The sequence below is a fragment of the Callithrix jacchus genome, chromosome 3 (assembly GCF_049354715.1).
Source record: "Callithrix jacchus isolate 240 chromosome 3, calJac240_pri, whole genome shotgun sequence".
NCBI lineage: Eukaryota > Metazoa > Chordata > Mammalia > Primates > Cebidae > Callithrix > Callithrix jacchus.
In genome coordinates, this window is record NC_133504.1 from 42,801,309 (window position 1) to 42,824,519 (window position 23,211).

General features: G+C 38.6%; 1 long non-coding RNA gene across 2 annotated transcripts in view; it reads right to left on the reverse strand.

Moving 5' to 3' along the window:
* The window catches only part of LOC103791801 (uncharacterized), a 350,454-nt gene extending 327,681 nt beyond the window's left edge, over window positions 1-22,773 (reverse strand). Inside the window, exon 1 of one of the 2 annotated variants that reach the window (XR_013532851.1) lies at window positions 22,415-22,773. This is a non-coding gene — a long non-coding RNA (uncharacterized LOC103791801). The remainder of the gene's footprint in view (window positions 1-22,414) is intronic. The other variant, XR_013532852.1, reaches the window with a different exon arrangement.
* Window positions 22,774-23,211: the final 438 nt, after the last annotated feature.

The following is a 23,211-nucleotide window of genomic DNA, read 5'->3' on the forward strand; positions in this document are numbered from 1 at the left end:
ACACCACCAAGAAGTTCACAATGGCTCACGTACGATAGATCCAAACCAAGATGAAATCTCTGAAATATCAGAGAAAGAATTCAGAAGGTCAATTATTAAGCCAATCAAGGAGGCACCAGAGAACAGTGAAGTCCAACTTAAGGAAATTTTTTAAAAAAGGATCCAGGATATGAATGGAAAAACCTCCAGTGAAATAGATAGCATAAATAAAAAACAATCACAACTTCTGGAAACCAAGACCACACTTAGAGAAATGCAAAATGCACTGGAAAGTCTCAGCAATAGAATCAAACAAGTAGAAGAAAGAACTTCAGAGCTTGAAAAAGGGTTTTTCAAATTAACCAATCCAACAAAGCCAAAGAAAAAAAAAATTTTTTTTTTTGAGATGGAGTTTCACTCTTCTTGCCCAGGCTGGAGTGCAATGGTGTGATCTCAGCTCACCACAACCTCTGCCTCCCAGGTTCAAGCAATTTTCCCACCTCAGCCTCCCAAGTAGCTGGAATTACAGGCATGCACCACCACACCCAGCTAGTTTTTTGTACTTTTAGTAGAGACGGGGGTTTCTCCATGATGGTCAGACTGGTCTTGAACTCCTGACCTCAGGTGATTCAGCCACCTCAGCCTCCCAAAGGGCTGGGATTACAGGCATACGCCACCAGTGCCTGTCCAGAATCAAACAAGTAGAAGAAAGAACTTCAGAGCTTGAAGAAAGGGTTTTCAAATTAACCAATCCAACAAAGACAAAGAAAAAACATTTTCTTTAATGAACAAAGCCTCCAAGAAGTTGGGATTATGTTAAATGATCAAACCTAAGAATAATTGGTCTTCCCAAGGAAAAAGAGAAATCTTAAAGTTTGGAAAATATATTTGAGAGAATAATTGGGGAAAACTTCCTCAGCCTTGCTAGAGATCTAGACATTCAAATACAAGAAGTTCCAAGAACACCTGGGAAATTAATTGCAAAAAGATCATCAATCACCTAGGCACATAGTCATCAGGTTATCTAAAGTCAAGACAAAGGAATCTTGAGAGCTGTGAGGCAAACACCAAGTAACCTATACAGGAAAACCTATCAGATTACTAGCTGATTTCTCAGCAGAAACCCTACAAGCTAGAAGGGATTGAGGTCCTATCTTTAGCCTCCTTAAACAAAATAATTATCAGCCAAGAATTTTGTCATCAGTGAAACTAGGCTTCATAAATGAAGGAAAGATACAATCTTTTTCAGATAAACAAATTCAGAAATTCACCATTACCAAGAAAGTGCTACAAGAACTGCTAAAAGGAATTCTAAATCTTGAAACAAATCCTCAAAATACACCAAAGTAGAATATCCTTAAAGCATAAATTTCACAGGTTCTGTAGAAAAATAACCCAATGGAAAAAGAAAAAAAGATATTCAGACAAGAAATAGCATGATGAATAGAATAGTCCCTCACATATCAATGTTAATGTTGAGTATATAGTGGCCTAAATGCTCCACTTAAAAGATACAGAATGGCAGAATAACTAAGAACTCACCAACCAAATATCTACTGTCTTCAAGGCACTCGCCTGACACATGAAGACTCAAATAAGCTTAAGGTAAAGGGGTGGAAAAAGATATCCCATGCAAATGGACATCAAAAGCAATCAATCAGGGATTCTTATTTCAGTCAAAACAAACTTTAAAGCAACAGCAGTTAAAAAATTCAAAGAAGGACATTATATAATGATAAATGACCAGTCCAACAGAAAAATACCACAATCCTAAATATATGTGTGCCTAACACTGGAGCTTCTAAATGTATAAAACAATTACTATTAAACCTAAGAAATGAGATACACAGTGACACAACAATAGCAGGACTCCAATACTCCACTGACAGCACTAGACAGGTCATCAAAACATAAAATCAACAAAGAAACAATGGACTTCAACTATACCCTAGAACAAATGGACTTAACAGATATTTACAGAACTTTCTACCCAACAACTGCAGAACACACATTCTATTCATTAGTGCATTCTCCAAGATAAACCATGCAATAGGCCACAAAACAAGTCTCAAAAAAATTAAGAAAATCAAAACTATACCAACTACTCTCTCAGACCACAGTGGAATAAAATTAAAAATCAACTCCAAAAGGAACCCTCAAAATCATGCAAATACATGGAAATTACATAACCTGCTCCTGAATGATCATTGTGTCAACAATGAAATCAAAATGGAAATTAAAAAATTACTTGAACTGAAAGATATTAGTGGCACAACCTATCAAAACCTCTGGCATCCAGCAAAAGCGGTACTAAGAGGAAAGTTCATAGGATCAAATGCCTTCATCAAAAAGTCTGAAAAAGGACAAATAGACAATCTAAGGTCATACCTCAAAGGAACTAGAGAAACAAGAACAAACCAAACCCAAACCCAGAAGAGTAAAAGAAATAATGAAGATCAGAGCAGAAATAATTAAGCTAAAACAAACAAAAATACAAAAGATAAATGAAACAAAAAGCTGGTTATTTGAAAAGATAAATAAAATTGATAGATGATTAGCAAGATTAAATAAGAAAAGAGAAGATCCAAATAACCTCAATTAGAAATGAAACCAGAGTTATTAAAACCAATACCACAAAAAAAAGATCATTCAAGGCCACTGGCTACCATGAACACCTTTATCTGCATAAACTAGAAAACTTAGAGGAGATGAATACATTCCAGAAAATATACAACCTTTTAGATTAAACCAGGAAGAAATAGAAACTCTGAACAAACCAATAACAAACAGTGAGGTTGAAATGAAAATTTTAAAGTTACCAACAAAAAAAGGTCCAGGACCAGATGGATTCACAGCGGAATTCTATCAGACATTCAAGAAGAATTGGCACCAATCCTATAGACACTATTCCAAAAGATAGAAATAGAGGAAATCCTCCCTAAATCATTCTATGAAGCTAGTATCACCCTAATACCAAAATCAGAACAAGACATAACAAAAAAAAGAAAACTACAGACCAATATCCCTGATAAACACAGAGGCAAAAAACCTCAACAAAATCTAACAGCTAACCAAATCTAACAGCATATCCAAAAAGTAATCCACCATGATAAAGTGGATTTTATCCCAGGGATGCAGGGATGGTTTAACATCCACAAGTCAATAAATGTAATACACTATATGAACAAAATTAAAAACAATAATTGCATGTTCATTTCAATAGATACAGAAAAAGCATTTGGCAAAATCCAGCGTCCCTTTATGACTAAAAACCCTCAGGCATAGAAGGGATGTACTTTAAGGTAGTAAAAGCCATCTACGATAAACCCACAATCAATATCATACTGAATGGGGAAAAGTTGAAAGCATTCCCCTGAGAACTGAAACAAGTCAGGAATGCGCACTTTTACTACTTCTTTTCAACATAGTATCAGAAGTCCTAACCAGAGCAATCAGACAAGAGAAAGGAATAAAAGGCATCCAAACTGGTAATGAGGAAATCAAACTGTCTCTGCTGATGACATGATCATATACCTAGAAAACCCTAAAGACTCATTCAAAAAGCTCTTCAAACTGGTAAATAAATTCAGCAAAGTTTTGCAATAAAAAATTAACATACACAAATCAAAGCCGTGCTATACACCAACAGTGACCAAGCTGAGAATCAAATCAGGAACCCAACCCATTTTATAATAGCTGCAAAAATAAATAAATAAATACTTAGAAATATACTTAACCAAGAAAGTGAAAGATCTCTACAAGGAAAACTACAAAATACTGCTGAAAGAAATCATAGATGGCACAAACAAATGGAAACACAATCCATGCTCATGGATGGGTAGAAACAATATTGTGAAAATGACCATACTGCCAAAAGCAATCTATGAATTCAATGCAATCTCCATCAAAATACCCCCACTATTTTTCACAAAACTAGAAAAAAATTCCAAAAATTAATATGGAAATAGAAAACAGCCCACATAGCCAAAGTAAGACTAAGCAAAAAGAACAAAGCTGGAAACATTACATTACCGGACTTCACACTATACTATATAGTCACCAAAGCAGCATAGTACCGATATAGAAACCGGCATATAGACAAATGGAACAGAATAGAAAATCCATAAATAAAGCCAAATACTTAACAGTCAACAGATCTTCGATATAGCAAACAAAAACATAAAATGGAGAAAGGACACCCTATTCAACAATTGGTGCTGGGATAATTGGCAAGCCACATGTAGAAGAATAAAACTGGATCCTCATCTCTCACCCTACACAAAAATCAACTCAAGATGGATCAAAGACTTAAATCTAAGACCTGAAACTATAAAAATTCTAGAAGATAACATTGGAAAAACCCTTCTAGACATTGGCTTAGGCAAAGACTTCATGACCAAGAACCCAAAAGCAAATACAACAAAAAACAAAGATAAATAGATGGGATTGTTAAACTAAAAAGCTTCTGCACAACAAAAGAAATAATCAGCAATAAACAGACAACCCACAGATTAGAAGAAAATATTCACAATCTATACATCTGACAAAGACTAATATCTAGAATCTACAAGGAATTCAAACACAACAACAACAACAAAACAAACAATCCCATCAAAAAGTGGACTAAGGACATTAATAGACAATTCTCAAAAGAAGATACACAAATAGGGAACAAACATATGAAAAATGCTCAACATTACTAATTATCAGGGAAATGCAAATCAAAACCACAATGAGATACCACATCATTCCTGCAAGAATGATCATAATCAAAAAAAATCAAAAAATAAGAGATGTTGGAGTGGATGTGGTGAAATGGGAACACTTTTACACTGTTGGTGAAAATGTAAACTAGTACAACCACTGTGGAAAACAGTGTGGAGATTCCTTAAAGAACTAAAAGTAGGGCTGGGCATGGTGGCTCATGCCTGTAATCCCAGCACTTTAGGAGGCTGAGGCGGTGGATCACAAGGTTAGGAGTTGAAGACCAGCCTGGCCAGGATGGTGAAACCCCATCTCTACTAAAAATCACCAAAAAATTAGCTGGGCACAGTGGCATGTGCCTGTAATCCTAGCTACTCAGGAGGCTGAGGCAGGAGAATTGCTTGAACCCAGGAAGTGGAGATTGCAGTGAGCCAAGATCGGGCCACTGCGCTCCAGGCTAGGTGAAAGAGCAAGACTCTGTCTCATAAAAAAAAAAAAAGAACTAAAAGTAGATCTACCATTTGATCCAGCAATCCTACTCCTTGGTATCTACCCAGATGAAAGGAAGTCATTATATGAAAAAGATACGTGCACACACATGTTTACAGCAGCACAATTAGCAATTGCAAAAATATGGAACCAGCCAAAATCAATGAGTGGATAAACAAAATGTGGTGCAGGGGTGTGGGGGGTTTGGGGGTGGGTGTGTGTGTGTGTGTGATGGAATACTACTCAGCCATGAAAAGAAATAAAAGAATGGCATTCACAGGGACCTGGATGAAACTAGAGACCATTATTCTAAGTGAAGTAACTCAGGAATGGAAAAACTAACATTGTGTGTTCTCACTTAGAAGCGGGAGCTAAGCTATGAGGATGCAAAGGCATAAGGATGATACAGTGGACTTTGGGGACTCGGGGAAAGGGTGTGAGGGGGTGAGGGATAAAAGACTACACAATGGATACAGTGTACACCGCTCAGGTGATGCATACAGCAAAATCTCAGAAATCACCACTAAGGAACTTGCTCATGTAACCAAACGCCACCTGTTCTCCTAAAACCTATTGAAATGGAAAAAAATTTTTAAAAAAGAATAATAAGGCAAGAATAAGATAAGCATGTCCCCAAAGTCCTTTAGTCACCCATTTGTGAAAACATCACACAGAGGCAGCATTTCAGTCTGGCTAGGAACAAGGCCACTCTGGATGCAGTTGCCCTTTGCAACTAATAAAACATTATTATACATGTGCTATTAGCCACATCACTGTACATTTAGAAATCTGCTATCCCTACTTCTGCCTCTTTCCAGAATTCTGCCATCACTAACTCCACTCTGAGCCAGCAGAGAGGTAAAATGGAAAATGAGGAGTGAGGTTGGAGGGAAACAGTTCCAAGTATGATGATCTATCTATGTTGGGAAGAAAAAGGGACATGGGGACGAAATCAGCATTAGCGGGAGAAGAGGATGAGTCCTTGTGGCCATTTCACACTAAACAAGGGCTGCCTTCCCACATGGTGACTCACACATTGCAGTCATTCCCTAGCCCATGTTCATTACATACATCTATATGTACACCTATAATACAGTACGTATATATACACCTATGATACACCTACATACATAGAAGGCATATTAAAATTACTCTGCAGAAATTCCAACACATAGATATCTCTCTCTCTCAAGTCTGGGCTCAAAGAATGGTCCCTGGGAACCTCCCACCTGCTGTCACCCCTCACCAGGTGGCTCCTGGCTTCCAGGTCACAACACAGAAATTCAACCTTTACCAGTGGCTGAAAGGCAATGGTGTTAGGACTAGCTTCCCATCCCAATGGGCAAAATAGTCAAGCATTTTTCTTTCCCATTAAGCTGCTAGAATTCTTAAAGAGGCTCACCCCTACATCCCTCCTTGTGTATCTAGAAACATCTGAATTGGCTGAAGGTATTCCTGTTAGGCCCATGAGAATCTCCAGACCCCTCCACGAGCCCCTTTCCAAAATACAAAGAACAGGCATATGGCAGGCATCAAATGCCCATATCCAGCTCCCATGGTGAAGAGGACCTTGCTTGTGCCCTCTGGCCTTCTCCTTCCTTTCCCTTTCCTCCATACTCTCTTTCACTGTCAAATGACTGAACCTAATAAGGGAAAGAAGCAGAGATCTTTAGCATCTCCAAAACACCGTGAAAACAAACATATTAATTCCCTGAATGCCTTTGTCCCAGTTCAAATACCTTGCATCACTCATCCTATTGCAACTCTTCAGAAAGACTCCAGTGGAAGTTAAACATATTGCACTGATCAACTGATGCACACAACAGGTAATTTATTTGCAATGTCTTTGAAATTGTTGTCAAATGTATTCAAAAAGGTAACTTAAACTATCTCAAATTATTGCATCATTGGCTCTAAGAATAGGCAATCATTTCTTAACAAGAGCCTTAAAAAGGTATAATCTACCTTTAGAAGGATCTCTAATATGACTAAATAAATAAATAAAAACAGAAACTATGATAGTGAAAACTGCCATTGTATTTGAAAACTATTTGAAAGTGGATTATGATTTTTCTTCTAGGCATATGAGTATTTTGAGTTTCTGAATAATCTCATTATTAAAAATAACATCTTTTTAGCATCTTCAGGTAAAGTACTGTGCTCTCTACTTTCGATTTCATATCTACCTTAGTAATAAGACTACTTCAGCTCAATCCTAATACAATTCTAACATTCATAGATACAGAGTTTGATCTCTAACATCTTTCAGCTCCCAAAAGCCAGTGCTTAAAACAATTATATTAATCATTAGATCTGTACTCATATAGCTCAGATGAAGAAAGGCATGGCATTTAACATCCCTTCAGAGCTGCACAGGCTGAAAGGGCATGTTATGATTATCACTTTGCCAGTGGTGCACGCATCAGGAATGGCCTAAACCTCAGCTCTACCAAAACCAGCTGCCTGAGCATCCAGTCCTGAGAATATAACTGCTTGCCTGGTGCTTTCCAAAGCCATGCCCCACCCTCAAGACACTTAAGGGCAAAGAGTTGAGAGATTAAAAGATTTGAGAGTCCAGAGAGAATTCAGACATCCTGACTTCTGGCAGCTCCCCTTCCCCTGCTTTTCTACAGCCCAAATGGCCCTTGATCAGTGATGAGTGCTAGAAAATCACTTAGCATTATTGAAACTTCTCTACCACATTGTTTTCTCAGAGCAATAAATACATTATCTCTGTAGCATATGTTTGCATTGGGAATTTTCTGGATACAATTACTCTTTGCAACTAATAAAATGAGATGTAATTATAGATGTACTGTTAGCAGTGCCACTTTACATTTCAGTTGATATGTTTGTGGCTGCCTGGAATTCCAAATCTGAGTGCTGCTGATTGCTGTCACCCACACATGTTGTTTCTGGAGATGGTTCTGCTCAGGGTGAGAGCTACCTGGGGCAGCACAATCAGCCTCCTTTGGGGGCCTCCCTGTCTCCTAGGGCTTGCACTTTTGACCTTCTTCTGAACAGCTTACAATGCATAATTCAACCCAAACAGGGGCCTCAGTTGCTGCCTTGAATCTAAGATATAATGGTCTGAATTTAAAGTCAGTTTTGTGTCAGCTGATTTAAATGAGGAACAGAGATTTATGTGGGGACTCAACTTAAAATTTCAGAAAGAACCCACCAGACTTAGACAAAGAGCTCTCCAGAACTTCTCTGCATTTTCTACAATGAGCATATATTACTTAAAAAAAAAAACAGAAAAGTCATTTAGTAAGTGTTATATAAAGTCAGAAGGGAAATAGGATTTTCTTTTGAGATCTTGAAGATTTACCATAGGATCCATGGATTCAGGGAGATTTTTAGAGAATTCACTTCTAAAAACTCATCTTCCTAAAGTAGGTCTGACTGAAAACCGTGCCTAAACACATGTGCACTTACTGTATGCAAATTATGCCTCGATATTTAAAAAGAATAAATTGACATAGAGTGTTCAGAAAATAATAAAAGCTTCACCTTGGGTTTCTCTTGACTCTAACATCTTAGAAGCAGCAGGAGGTATCCTCAGCAACCATTATATGCATGTCTGTCGAGGAGGTGTCCAAGTCTTAAGAATATTCAAAGACTACCACATGACATCCTCTAGCAATGACAACGGTATCACTTTAGACACCAGCCAAGCAAGGTGATCTTATGGCTGTCCATCAGATGAACAAGGGAGACCTAAGAGCTCAGTGCACACAGGTGAAGAGGAGGCCAGAAAATCTGCCTCGAAGCATGATCCTCTCAATGGCTAATGCCTGGAAATAATTGAGACATGTGAGGGAATCCAACCAGGGGAGGGAAAGACTTCACAGAGCAGCAAGTAGGGGGACTGCCCAGCCTGAGGAATCTTGGGGACAGAGCAGGTGGCTGGGCAGTTAGCACAGATTCCAGCAAGAACTGTGTGGAAGAATCACTTTAGTAAAGAAGCCAGAGGATGTGGGGCTGTGAGCCATGTGGCAGTGAAGTGCCTGGGGGCCAGGTTGTTGGAGGTGTGGAGTCCAAAGATTGAGGTCTGCAGCAGGGAAGCTCTGGAAAAGTTGCAAACAGGGATACAGTGTTGGAGAACAGTTTAATGGTTAGGAACATCAGCCCTGATCCCAGAGAGCCCATGACAGGGATTCCAGCTCTGCTACTCTGCTCCCCATTGCTATGAGACCTAGGGCAAGTCCAGCTCAGGTGTCTCAGTTTACTCCCCTCTAAACTAGGATTCTAATAGTAGTTATCTCACTGAGTGTCATGAAAATTAAATAATTCAAGTAAAGCATTTATTACGGTGCATGGCACAGGATAAGAGGCCAGCTGCCAAAATTATAATTATTTGTTCCCCATTTTTTAAAGCATAAGAAAATGTCAAATAGAAGCAAAAGATTTGTCTCAATCCCAGTTCAGGGACAGAATTATAAAATTGAAGAGAGCTGAGGCTCAGAGGATAGGCTGAGCAGGGGTAGTAGCAAAATAGAATGTCAAGTGTTTTCTATGCTTTTCTTTCCCGGCATGCCATGAATCAGTCAGCACTCTGCACCTTCACAGATGACAACAAGTCTAAGAAGGGAGATTGTAGGCAAAGGAGACTCTAAGAACTCTAGGGGCTATTGACACCCAGAAGTAGATAACAGCTCATGTTGTGTTCAATTTGAATACTTAGCATGGCCAATTATGCATTCATTCAGTTATCTTTTCATGTATTTATTCATTCAATAAGCACGCGCTCAGCATCTACCACATGCAAAACACTATGTTAAGTACCCAGGATACAAAGATTTTTAGAAGCGCATGCACATAACTCCTGCTTTTAAGGACAATGGGGGTGAGTCTGCCTAATACGGGGTGAGTCAAGATAAGAATTAAAAAATTGACCCTGAGATATCATAATTTTAAGATACCAAGGGTATGTTTCTCACTCATGCCTGCAGGGTGGGAGAAGGCTGAGAGGGGATGGAGATCTGCTCCATATGGTGAGTCAGGGACCAACACTGACAGATGCTTCACATCTCAACACTTTCCAATTCACTAGAGCAGTGGAAGAGGGAGCTGGAAGGCTTCACATGGATCCTTAACTGCTTGAGTCTGAAAGTGACAGCATTGCTTCTGCTCTGCCCATTGGCCAGTTATCACATAGCCCTGCCTAGCTACAGAAGGCTAGGAAATGTGAGGAAACATGGAGATTCTTTGAGCCATAATCATCTCTAACATAAATAGGGAAGCAGAAAAGTAATGCCCCTTAAATAGAACTTAAACATTGTCTGCTGCCTCAGGGGGACACAAGAAATAAGCAATGCCATGAAGGACTATGGAGAGAAGGAACAGAGGTCATAGAAAAGAGAAGAAGCATCCTCAAGCCGACAGAGATCAGAACCAATCTCATTTCCCTTGAGCAAAACATCATAAAAGATGCTCTACCCAGTCAACTTTAGATCAACACTGAGCAGGCAAGTGTTCTCTTTACCACCAAATTGAAATCTTTACACCAGAACATCACAGCACTTCTCAGCCAAGAACTTGCATGTTACCTATTCCTGCTTATTGTGTAAAATTATGTACATTCTCCAAAAGCCCTAGGAAAATATCCCATTTCTATGTCAAATAATGCTGTTAACTTGCTATGTAAACAAGCCCCATGCTTTAGAGACAGTTAATACCCACCCTGCCTGCCTCTCAGAAGAAAGTATGGCTAAAATGAGCCCACTAATGTAAAAATACAAAATCTTATAAAAAACATGAGCTATAGTTGTTGATAACAAAATGTTTTGGTTTACATGAGCTGCGACTAAGAAAATAATGAAATCTTACTGAGGCAGGGAATGTTATTTCTACAGAGATACGTCCATCTTTTCTCGGGGTGGGGGGTTTAAAATACACATGACATAAAATGTATCATTTTAACCATTTCTGTGTGTGCAGTTCAGTGTCTTTAAGTTCATCACATTCACTTTGTTGTGCAACTGTCACCCCTCTCCATCTCCAGAATTTTTCATCATCCCAAACTGAAGTTCTGTATTTGTTAATCAACAACTCCCCATTACCCCCTCCTCCAGTCCCTGGTAACCACTCTTCTACTTTCTACCTCTATGACTCTGACTATTCCCACCTTCTCTGTCTTTATCAACAAATATTTATTCAGCACACACTATGCTAGGCCCTGGAGATACATCTGTAGACCCAATAAACATGACCTTGCCCACACGGAGCTTATAACACTGCCTTTGCAGCTAGGAATGTGGACAAAAGCTTCAATAAGGAGACTGCTGCAGCATTGCACAGGGCCAAACACGTGGCAACAGCCATATATTTTTAATCGTTTAATTTTTCAAGGAAAACAGAGTACTAGTGACTCCTTTTCTACCTCTAAGATTGAGTCGTTGATAGGACCGGCACTAGGATATTTGCCTGACATGAAAACCCAAGCTCCTTCCCCCATACAGTTCTGTGTCTCCAGGAAAGTAGGTGAATCTTAGCAGGCGATTTCTACATCTCTAAAGGGGGATGGGGGTGTTTGTACAGGCCCATGGAATACATAATTACAGGTAAATTCATCTTCATCCTCCCCATGTCCTCAAATCATGTCATCTACTACTTCACTGACCTGTAGCCTAGCTTTGGAATAACTGACCACAGAACTATTTTATAGTCTCCTCTGATCACCTTGTTTCTGTTCCATAGACAAATAACTTTGTCATTAATTTATATAGGAGATGGAAGTGTCCCAAAGGATCACAGTTCAAAATAAGATAGCACATCCCCAGTCGAACAAATGCTATTCAGGAACATATTTCCCAGAGCTGTCTCCTAGCAGCCACTAAGAGGCTCTCATGAATTGGACAGGGTTCCCATGTCCCAGTCCCAATTGCACTAGCAGTCACTGGACTTCTTGTTTGGATGTCTTCTTCAAAGACATCCTTTGAAAACATTCAAGTCATTTTTCAATGAAACGAAACCAATATGTTCAATTCTGCTAATGTTCAGTGCCCGGAGGCAATAAGATATTGAATAGTATTCTTCTGATTCTGAAATGTCCCAGATTGGTTCCTCAAATACAGTCCTTATACTAGGAGATTCTGGATGTTGAGCTAGTGCTATTTATCAGGTTGCTTTGTTTTGTTTTGTTAACCACAAATTTGACCACAAGTAAATGTTTTCTAACGAGCACAAACCATATAAAAAAGACCTTCCTGACTATTAGGCTGTCCCGCACTGAAACAGATGCCCTCCCACAGCTGGACTAGCAGAAAGTCCACGGAGGCCTCCTGGTGAACTCATTTCCACCGAGAAGCACACACACTTTCACTGCACTTACATGATACAAAGACAAAGTTTTAAGGGCAAAAACAAAATAATAATATTCAATCACAGAGAAACCTTAAACCATGTATCATTAACCTTATTCCATAATTTCTTTTGAGTTACGCACCACCATTTTTTATAGGTCATTCTTTAAAAGGGGTTAGCAATATTTTTCCCCTTTGGGTGGTGGGAGCTGGAAAAAAGTCCACTTTCTTCTTTCATCTTCTCCCTTTTAGGTGTTTTAAAAATGTTCTACACTGGCCATGTATCATATTTATAAGCAGAAAAAGTAAAAATTATTTATTTCATGAGAATAAGGCATATAGAAAAGAAAAACATTTTATTCAAAAGTAAAAGTGAGCAAGTAAGTTTGTTAACTCACTCTTTTTAGTTTTCTCATCTGATAGCGAGGCCGTGTAATAACCAATAAAATGTATTAAATTCTTTTTTGTGAATTATGTAAATACATGGAATGCTTAGATGTGAAACAAAATCATCATAAACATTTCTAGAACAGTTGACATCAATTTCTCTCCTCTGGCAGATTATAGCTAAAACTCCATTGATTATTAGCAAAAATAATTTTTAAAAATGAAAAAACATCAAACCAAATGCAACTTTAATAATCTAGTATTTAAGGACAAATACTTCTTATCTTTTAAGAAGATTTTATAAGATCTTCTTATTTCTTACAGTACAAATATTGTTTCTGTTGAACAGAAAGATGACGATTAACAATGCAAACCCCTGCCTCCACAGAGTTTTTCACCTCATGAATCACCACTAATTTGCATACAGAAACCCCCAAAGAAGAAAGCACCTGCCTGCCCTTTTTCCTCCCACTGCTGTGTGCTGCTGCTTTTTTGTTAACTCAGCTTCTGTAATACCCTCAATCTTCACCTGAGCACCACAGCTGCTCTCTGTCCTTGACCTCCCTGCCTCAGGAGAATCCTGCGAGTCCTTGAGGACCTCCTCCCTCTCCCAAGTGGAGGCCCCATATTCTTCCACAGCCTGCAAGGTCAAGGTTGGGAGATGGGGTGAGCTATCTTTGTTATTCCCCAATACTTCTTCCAGATTATTCCTCCTCCAACTTTCTGGGGAAACCCTACTCTTTTTCGAAAATCCCCCTCATCTTTATCTGCATATGTTCCAGTCACTCCTCACTTTCATTTAACTTGATAGAACCAAACTTACTGTCTTCATCTCAACCTGCCAATGCTCCCACACTGTGGGAATCTCAAAACTCCATCCTAGCCTCTCGGTTCCTTCACATGACTGCAACTCAGGAGTTCAAAGGTAATGAGAGATTTTACTAGACAGTTTATCAAGTCTGATCATGTTGAGTAGCTAGTCATATGGATGTAAAATAACTATCTTTATCTCTGAAACTTTCCATTCAAACCTCCTGATGTCTTCTCACAATCTCCTGCCCTGGTCTCTCACTGAATTACTCCTGAGATACCTATCTATCAGCCCCAACTGTCATGTTATATAGCCAGCTTGGACTCTGTCATCTGACTACTCTCCCTGCAATATCATCAACTCATTTGCCCACCTGGCCTTCCATCACCTCTGCCTGGAAAAGCCCAGCTCTGTGTACAAGCAACTCTCTACCTTCTCCATGCCACATCAATGCTGCTTAGCACTGCTAGGGACAGAACTCGTAAATTAATATAATAGAAATAAAAATGACAACAATAGTGATAATAATAGGAAATATCTATTAAGTGCTTTCTATCTACCAGACACTGTACTAAATGCTTTACATGTGTTATTTAAGCTCACAACCACCCCATGAACAACCCAGTGTATTCATATCATCTCCATTCTAGGAAGAAACTGACGATCAGAGATATATTACATCCTTGCCCACATTAACACACATGGTGTCAGAGAAGGGCCTCACAAGGACCGAGCCCAGGTTTGTCTTATCCAAGAACCTGTGCTCCTCACTAGCACAGTGTGGACCACTGTTGTCAGTTTCTAGTACCCTATAGGGCTGTTCCTCTCATAACACAGCAGCTACTCTCTCTACATCCTCATTCTCCTTAGGCCTTCTTCTTCTAACCTCCACCTCCCACATGAAGCTGAGGCTCTCAACTTCTGCTTCACAGATAAAGTAAGAGCCATCCAAAAACAGAGCACCTGCCTTCACTTCGCATCAGCAACCCAATGAAATTAGCACCCCGTCCTTTCATCCCTTCTTCCTCCTTCTACGCCACCCACTTCTTCTCAGGGACCTTGCCTACTGACTCCCCATTCTCCTCTGCTTCTTGTACTGTCTTAACTTCTCACTCTCATTAGCAAGTAAGTAGGCTCATTCTTACCTCCAGTCCTCTACTATACAGAGGAATAATGTTATTCTTCTCTTCACTTGCTGGGATTCATATCCACCACTTCCACTAAGTAGTCTCTCATCGTCAATTTCCAAGGAAAGTCATACACCCATCCTCTAAGCTCACTCCTACCATGATCTCAGCTTCCTTCTCTCATCCTTATCTATCCCTCGACTGACCTTCCAGGCTTCCCACTAGAAGGTGAGCTCCGTGAGGACAGGGACCTTGTTCAATGAAATAGTCTCAGCCCTGCATAGTGCTTGGTACAAAGTAGGTACCCAAAAAATATATGTTGAATGAATTAATGAACAGACTAATGAAAGCAAGGAGAGGCAAGGTAATGAAGAATTTTAAACCTGGCAAAACATTTAGACTATGAAATAAAAAAAGGCAGTCATTAATATTTTTGAGCAAAAAGGATGAGATAATAAAAGCTAAGCTTGGTCTTGTTTTATAATATTAGTCTTGCTGTGTCTTTGGAATAAAATGAAGTACAAAGACTAGAGTTCTGAAGCCAACCAAAGCAATACTACAAGCACAAAGTAACAAATGCCTAATCTAGGGGTATAGTAATAAAAATGAAATCATATTTCAGAACAAAAATCAAAAGACTTGATGATGAATCTATTGCGGGCTGAATGAAACTGAACAAATCAAGCTGTCTCCATCTACTTCAGGATTCTGTAGTCCATAAGTAGTGGAATATAAAGCTTAAGGTGACAATGTGAGCTATAAGATGTTTTTAGTTACTTGCGTAAATGTTATTTAGCCTGTCATATTCATTTACTGTATCCTATAAACTGAGCATGATTTTTAGGATACAGCTAGTGCTTACTGAACAGATTAATGAATTTAAATTCCCTTTTATTGCCTCAGGTCACTTTTTGGAAGGTAGGGAATATATAGAAATAGTATGTAGATAGGCATATAAATATAGATATATGTATGGATTCCAAATGTGAATCCCAGACAGTGAAGAATATATATATATGTTTTCAATATATAATTGTACGTGTGTTTATATATATGAGGTATGTACATGTATGCATATATGATTACACACAAATTTCTGTTTCCTCTAATGTCTTTTGTTCAATACACAAAAATTATAACAACCACATAGAATTAAATCTTTTCCTTGGATTTCTCTAGTCGAATGTTAATCTCCTATTAACAATCCTTGCTCACAATCTTTTTACCTGAATTACCAATGACATGTATTTTTTCTTCCTAAAGCTATTATCATATGAATATATTTCATTGAAAAAGATATGCAAATGGCAAAAAAAAACATGAAAACCCATTACTTACATCATAAGTAATCAGGGAAATGCAGTTCAAACCTCATGAGATACCACTTCGCATCCACTAGAATGACTATAATCAAAAAGAGAGATGATAAAAAGTATTGGCAAGGATGTGGAAAACTTGAAACCCTCTTATATTCCTGGTGGGAACATAAAATGGTGCAGTCATTTTGGAAAACAGGCTGGTAGTTAAACACAGAGTTACCGTTTGACCCAGCAATTCTGCTTCTAGATATTTATTCAAAAGAAATAAAACAAAATAAATGAAAAACTTACATAAGCCTGGGCAATATAGCAAGACCCCATCTCTACAAAATAACATAAAAAATTAGCCCGGTGTGGTGGCATGCACCTATAGTTCCAGCTACTTGGGAGGATGACATGTAGCTCCTATTGATGTGGAAGGATTGCTTGAGCCCAAGAGGTCTGAGACTGTAGTAAGCCATGATTGCACCACTGTATTCCAGCCTGGGCAACAGAGCAAGACCCTCTCTCAAAAAAAAAAAAAAAAAACTTATAAACAAATGTTCATAGCAGCATTATATATAGTAGCCAGAAAGTATAAATAGCTTAAATGTTCATCAACTGATAAATAGATAATAAAATGTGGTATATCTATACAATGAAATATTAAGTGGCCATAAAAAGGAATGACGTACTGATACATTCTACAACATGGATGAACCCTGAAAGCATTATGCTGAGTAGGGAAAAAAAGCCATTCAAAAAAGACCATATAATTTATTATTTATTTTGTATGAAATATCTAGAATAAGCAAACCTATAAAAACGGAAAGTAGACTAGCAGTTGGAGGAGGGGGTGTTGAGGGATGGTGATGGCTAAAGGATGCAGGGTTTCTTTGAAAACTAATTAAAATGTTCTAAAATTGATTGTGGTAATGATTATACAACTCTGTGAATATACTAAAAACCATTAAATTGTACACTTTAAATAAGTGAATCATTTGGTATGTGATTTATATCTCAACAAAAGTGTTACAAAATATACTGTTATTGAAGTAGCACACTTGTATAAACTTATTTATTTAGAGAAAAGGAGCAAAACAAAATGCGGGTACCATTTTCAGTGGTGAGATGTAGGGCATATTTACACCAAATGACGGCTTTCCAGGAAATAAATCAGGAAAGTGATGTAGACAGCACTGATCAAAGGTAGTTGAATACTGCCAATGTTTTCTTTTGCCTTGGCTTAGGATAAGTCATTGTGCTAAAGTCTGAATTAAATAGCAATATCATTGTCTATCATTTTACTAAATTTTGGCTCACATACTCTGTCCAAAGGTAACTGAAAATGTCCAGGTAAGAAATATGCGGCTGGTCTAATTTAGAAAATACTGAGATAAGGATTATTTCCTTAGAAGGAAAGTTAAACTAAAAAATACCCCAGTTATCTTTCTAAGATCCCATTCAAACTCCATGCTCTCATCTGTAGATTATGGAAGAGGGCATTTAACTAGATACTCTTAAGCTTCTTTTTACTTCCAAAATTCTATAACTATGTCACATAATTAAACCAAGGAATATGTATCAGAATTGTGGTGAAATCTATCAGGATTACAGGGGAAACATCAATATTTGCCAGGAGCTCAGATAGAAACTTCATCTGGGTTGGAAAAGCTTGGAACGTTGGAAAATCTCATCTAAGAGTTCATGCTCTACACCGACTCTTTTACCTGAAATAGATAAGATGGAGAAAATTCAATTCAGCATAATTGCTTATCCTACCATCTGTAATACCAACTAATGATCAGGATGTGTTTTATGCCTGAATTGTTTCAGTCACTATGTGAAGAGAAACAATCACAAAAAGACTCTGAAACCGTCTGAACTGTTCAGGCCTAGGAACTGGGATTGGCTGATTTCTTTCAAATATTATTGTTTTCTAATGGAGTGGGACTCAGAAAGGAATTTTTCAGGCCAAAGTAATACATACTTCTTACCCCTTGATACATCCAGACAAGATGGGGTATTCAAAATCGGAAAAAGACTTTGTGACAGCAATGGAATGTGAATTGGCTTCTGAGCTCTACAACTGGGAAGCAAAATTCCAAGTACTGGAAACCCAAAGATGTGGTAGCCCACTGGAGAAACATAGCTTTGAAACAGAAGAAGCCAGGAAAGAAACAATAATAAAAAAATTGATGAGTTACCCAGGAATAGGAAATATTGAACAGTGAATAGAAATTGAGAAAATTTATATTGGGGTGGAAGAAAAATGTATCCTATCATTCTTTAAAAAATATTTTTTTGAAAGACTGAGGCTATCCGGACAAGGCACTAAAAATGCTAATACATTTACAGCTTAGTGTTGGAGGGTCACTCTGTCATTCTTAATCCCCATGAGCTAGTCTCTGCCTTTATCCCCTAAGTAATAAACAAACCAGTCTTAGAAGATGCAATGGGTTGGGTTCACTTAGATTGGCTCAGATAGTTTTCCCTCTAGATTATAGCTGGCTTTTAGGAAGGAGGCATATAAAAATTAGGCTTCCCATTTCAATCCATAAATCTAGTTTTACTTCAATGTAAATAGGCCTGGACATCAACTTTATGTGCTCTTCAGCTCCATTCCAGCTAAATTTATAAACTCTTTCTGTATGGGGGCAACAAAGTACCCAGTTTTGTGCTTAAAAATTACTTTCAGTATGGAAAAAGAAGTAAGACTGAAAATACCACCACACAAATTGTACTGTTGTTGAACAGAGAAAGGAAATGTGATAAGGAAGGGCAAGAGAAATCCAGTTGGCTGTTGTTTTAACAAAATGTCAGGCCTTTTTCAAGAGTTCTAAACTGTTCTTTGCTAAGATTTGATTCATGGCATAGGACTTGTAACTAGAATGAGGATTATAAGAGACTATCGTGACTCATTCAAGAAATCTATGTTCAAGGCAATGCATTAAATAGAAGCCCATCAAAGTATGTAGACTCTTCAATCCAAATTTCCAGAAACTTCTGCAAATGGGAAAAACAGTTTGGAAATTTTTTCAAATGGCAACGAGGATTTCTTGGAAGCCAAGTTAGTACACAGTCCTACAGTCTCCTTATGAGGGCAATTATGTTATACCTGCTTGATTTAAATTATATGTAGTGAGTAGAATTCATGGCAAAGGTACTGCAAAGGAATTTCAAATTCAATGAATTTAAAGAAGAGGAAAGAAAGAAAATCATTATGTGGTTCAAAAAATAATGAAAAGCTCTCATACCCAAAGTAAAATTATATATTTCTGTTTACAAACATACCAGTAAAATGCATACCCTGAAAAACACTAAAAGGAAATCTGCTAAGGTTACAAAAAAACAGGACTCATTGATAGCCATTGGTGCTTAAGGAAAAGAGAACTTCTGCTAGGTCCTACTAAGTGTCAGCTACATTCTATATACATTCTATATATCCTCCCAACACTGAGACCTATGCACAGCTGAGGACACCAAAGCACAGAGAGGCCAAGCACTTTGTCCAAGATCAACACAGCTGATAAACCAAGCCAGATTTTGAACATGAATCTATACAGCTACAAAGTCCAGGCCATTAAATCTCTCTCTAAGAGGCAATCTGTGCTTTTCTAAATTGAGAAGAGAATGTTCTCAGTAGTCTTCCTTGTTTGCTTCCTAGTTTTTTCTGAAAGGGGCTGCCTCACCTCAGGTAGAAATGAATTTTAATTCATTTCCATCCCCTAGACTAAAATAAACTCTGTCATATCCACAAATTCTTATCAGAAATATAGCATAGGGAGGAGAAGCAGACATTCGCATCACGACACAAGTCTTCCTTTTGACTTAAGGTATTCAGTGGTGTTCCTGAAAATGAGAATGCATTGAACAAAAGCTCTTTAAGGTTTGTTTCTTAGAAAAAAAAAAACCTTCATTAAAAATAATATCTAACTATGCTTTTTAAAGTTTTTGCTTTCTCCCAGTTTTATGTGTTTCATCTTGAGAACAACCCAAGAGGTAGAACGAGTACTCGTCCTAGGTATTTGAGTTGTATGCAGCATTATATTAACTGCTGCATACAATTACTTTTAATGGCAAAAAAAACTTTTGCACCAAACTAATATTATTACATGGGCAAGTAAGGTCTCTTGGGACAAATGTTAATAAATACTTAACTGACATATTAACTGCTTGGATACAAATGGATTACACAAAATACTTGAAGTCAGTTATTTAACATACAAGAGACTCTTAGTTCACCATTTCCAGTGTGGGATAGCCACTGAGACGGTTGGCATTCCTTCCCTAAAAATCAACTCTTTTTATTTGTTTTCCATTTTTAAATCTTAACACTTTTTTTCTTTGAAGTTCCACTGAGTATAAAAAACAGTGCTGGCCAGGCATGGTGGCTCACACCTGTAATCCCAACACTTTGGAAGACAGAGGCAGGCGGACTGCCTGATGTCAGGAGTTCTAGACTAGTCTGGCCAACGTGGTGAAACCCAGTCTCTACTAAAAACACAAAAAAAATTAGCCAGGTGTGGTGCCATATGCCTGTAATCCCAGCTATTTTGGAGGCAGAGGCAGAGAAATTGCTTGAACCAGGGAGTTGGAGGTTGCAGTGAGCTGAGATCACATCACTGCACTCCAGCCTGGGTGACAGAGTGAGTCTCCTTCTCAAAAAAAAAAAAAAGAAAAACAGTACTAGACATCACAGAGGCTAAAACACAAAGAATCCCACAAGAATCAAAGATGGAAAAAGAAAAAAATGCATAACCACTAAAAATAATCTACAAAAATTCACACAGTAGTAGACATTAATCCTTGGCTGCACAGAAGAGTCACTCAATGAGCCCTAAAAATATGAATAACTGGGTCATGGCCCCAGAGATTTTGATTTCACTGGGCTGGGATGAAGCCTGAGCTTTGGTATTTTTAGAAGCTCCCCAGGTGATTCTATTGTACAGCTGAGGTTGAGAAGCACTGCCTACAAGGGCAATGGAGAGAGACACGGTACATGGATGGCTAAGAGTGCCAATGAAATTGCTGTTCAGGACACTGTAGGGATCTTCTTCCCTCTCTCCCTCCCTCCCTTCTTCTCTCATATGAATTGACCCCTTGAGTTAAGTAGCATTTGAAATGGATCATGAAGAATAGGCAGTTTTGAAGCATTGGGGATGGAGAACAGACAAAGTGCATCAGAGGAGGAGGAAATGCCATAAACCAAAACAAAGATGTGAAAAAGAACAAGGAGCATTTCGGGGATTTTAAGTTTGAGTGGAGGAGAGTTTTGTGGGACATGAAGCGGGAGAACAGGCTAAAACTGTGTGTCAGGGCCCAGAGGCAGAGAGTCCGAAGGCAGCTATGTTTGAAGCTGATTTTAGAAGCAATGAGAAACTACTTCTAATTTCTGAGCCAGAAAGAATGTGATCAAAATAACTATCACTCTACAACTGGAAATGTAGGGAAATTCTTGTAGAGAATGAGATGCGTGGATTGTAGAGGGAAGCCTGGGGAGAGAGAGACCAGGTAGCAAGTGATAGAGATGAGGAAGGCCAAGTCAGACGCAGTGCACCAGGACCATGGCAGTGTGGGGGCAAAGGACACATCCAAGGCACACTGTGATGGAGGAAGTGACAGGACTTAATTGGATCACAGGAGACAAGGACAGAAGGGATCAAAGATGGCCCTGAGAATTAGCCCTTGGTGACATAATTAACAGAAATGGGAACTCCGGAGGAAGAAGCAGGCTTTAGAGGACAGATAATGAATTCCATTTTAGATACATTTTGCCTCAGCTGCTGTCATGTCAGCAATTTGGAAATGTCCAGTGACAAGTCTGACATTAGGAGTTGGAGCACAGCAGAGTATTTTAAGGTAAAAGTAGAGAATCGGGTGTCGTGTTGTCATAATAGTGGATCATTAGAGAAAGCCCTAAGTGAGTTATCTGAGGGACATAAGAAAGAAAGAGCCTCTACTCATGAGGCTGAGGCGGGAGAATTTCCTGAACCCAGGAAGCGGAGGTTGCGGTAAGCCGAGATCACGCCATTGCACTCCAGCCTGGATAACAAGAGCGAAACTCTGTCTCAAAATAAATAAATAATAATAATAAAAAGATTTGAATAGAAAAAAAAAAAAAAAAAGAAAGAGCCTCTGGATATGCTTGAAGGGGCTTATGAAGGACACAGGGGACAGTCCAACACGGAAAGAGACAAGGACAGGCTGCATTTATGGGACTCAATAAGAAAAAGATTCCAACAGCATGGGATAATCTACAATGGTAAATGTTACATACAATAAGCACATGTGAAGGCAAGAAAAAAATACCTGTGTATGTCCAATCACGGGTCATTGGAGACCAAACACAGAGAAGAGTGAGTGTAGCATCCGCAGCATTCACAGCACGTGATGTCAGAGCAGACAAGAAGTTGAAGGTGGGAGGTAAGAAGTGGAGACAAAGGTGGAGTCTTCGGTTCAAAAGATTTGCAAGAGGAAAATATTCAGGCAGCTGGAAACAGTATTAGGATCACCTGAAATCAAGGTAAAAGAGGATCGTGAATGCATACATGCAGTGATTAGAGTAAACAGAGGAGACTTTATATGCCAGAGAGGAAGAGGGGACTGGGGAGAGTGAAGGAGATCATTGAGAAAGTAAATAAAAGGCAGCCAAGGGGAAGAAGGTAAGATTGCCCCCAGACAAAAGAACAGATCTGCTTTTTCTTGAAAACAGAAGGAGAGATAGGATTAATAAAAGGACAGCTTAGACAAGATGAAAAGGCAAATGAAGAAGCTAAAAGCCTGATGAATTAGATTTTCTTAGTAAAGCAGAAAACAAAGTTACCTTCAAAAGATGGGGGGAATGACATGGTCCAGGGGAAGGGACACACCTTCGCAATAGGCAGGTCAGGAGTACAGGCTGTGTGCTGCCAAACTGAGACTTTTATGGACAAATTATTGCCTGGATAGATCACTTGAAGTAGTCAAGGAACCTATATGGCACTAACCTCAAAATTATATCTCTATAAGTGCTACCACCCAGAAATAATCTGAGTTTACAAGCCCTTTTTGTGGCATGATTCCCCCCTACGGATCTTCAGTAACTCTTTCACACCTTCAAATTAGGG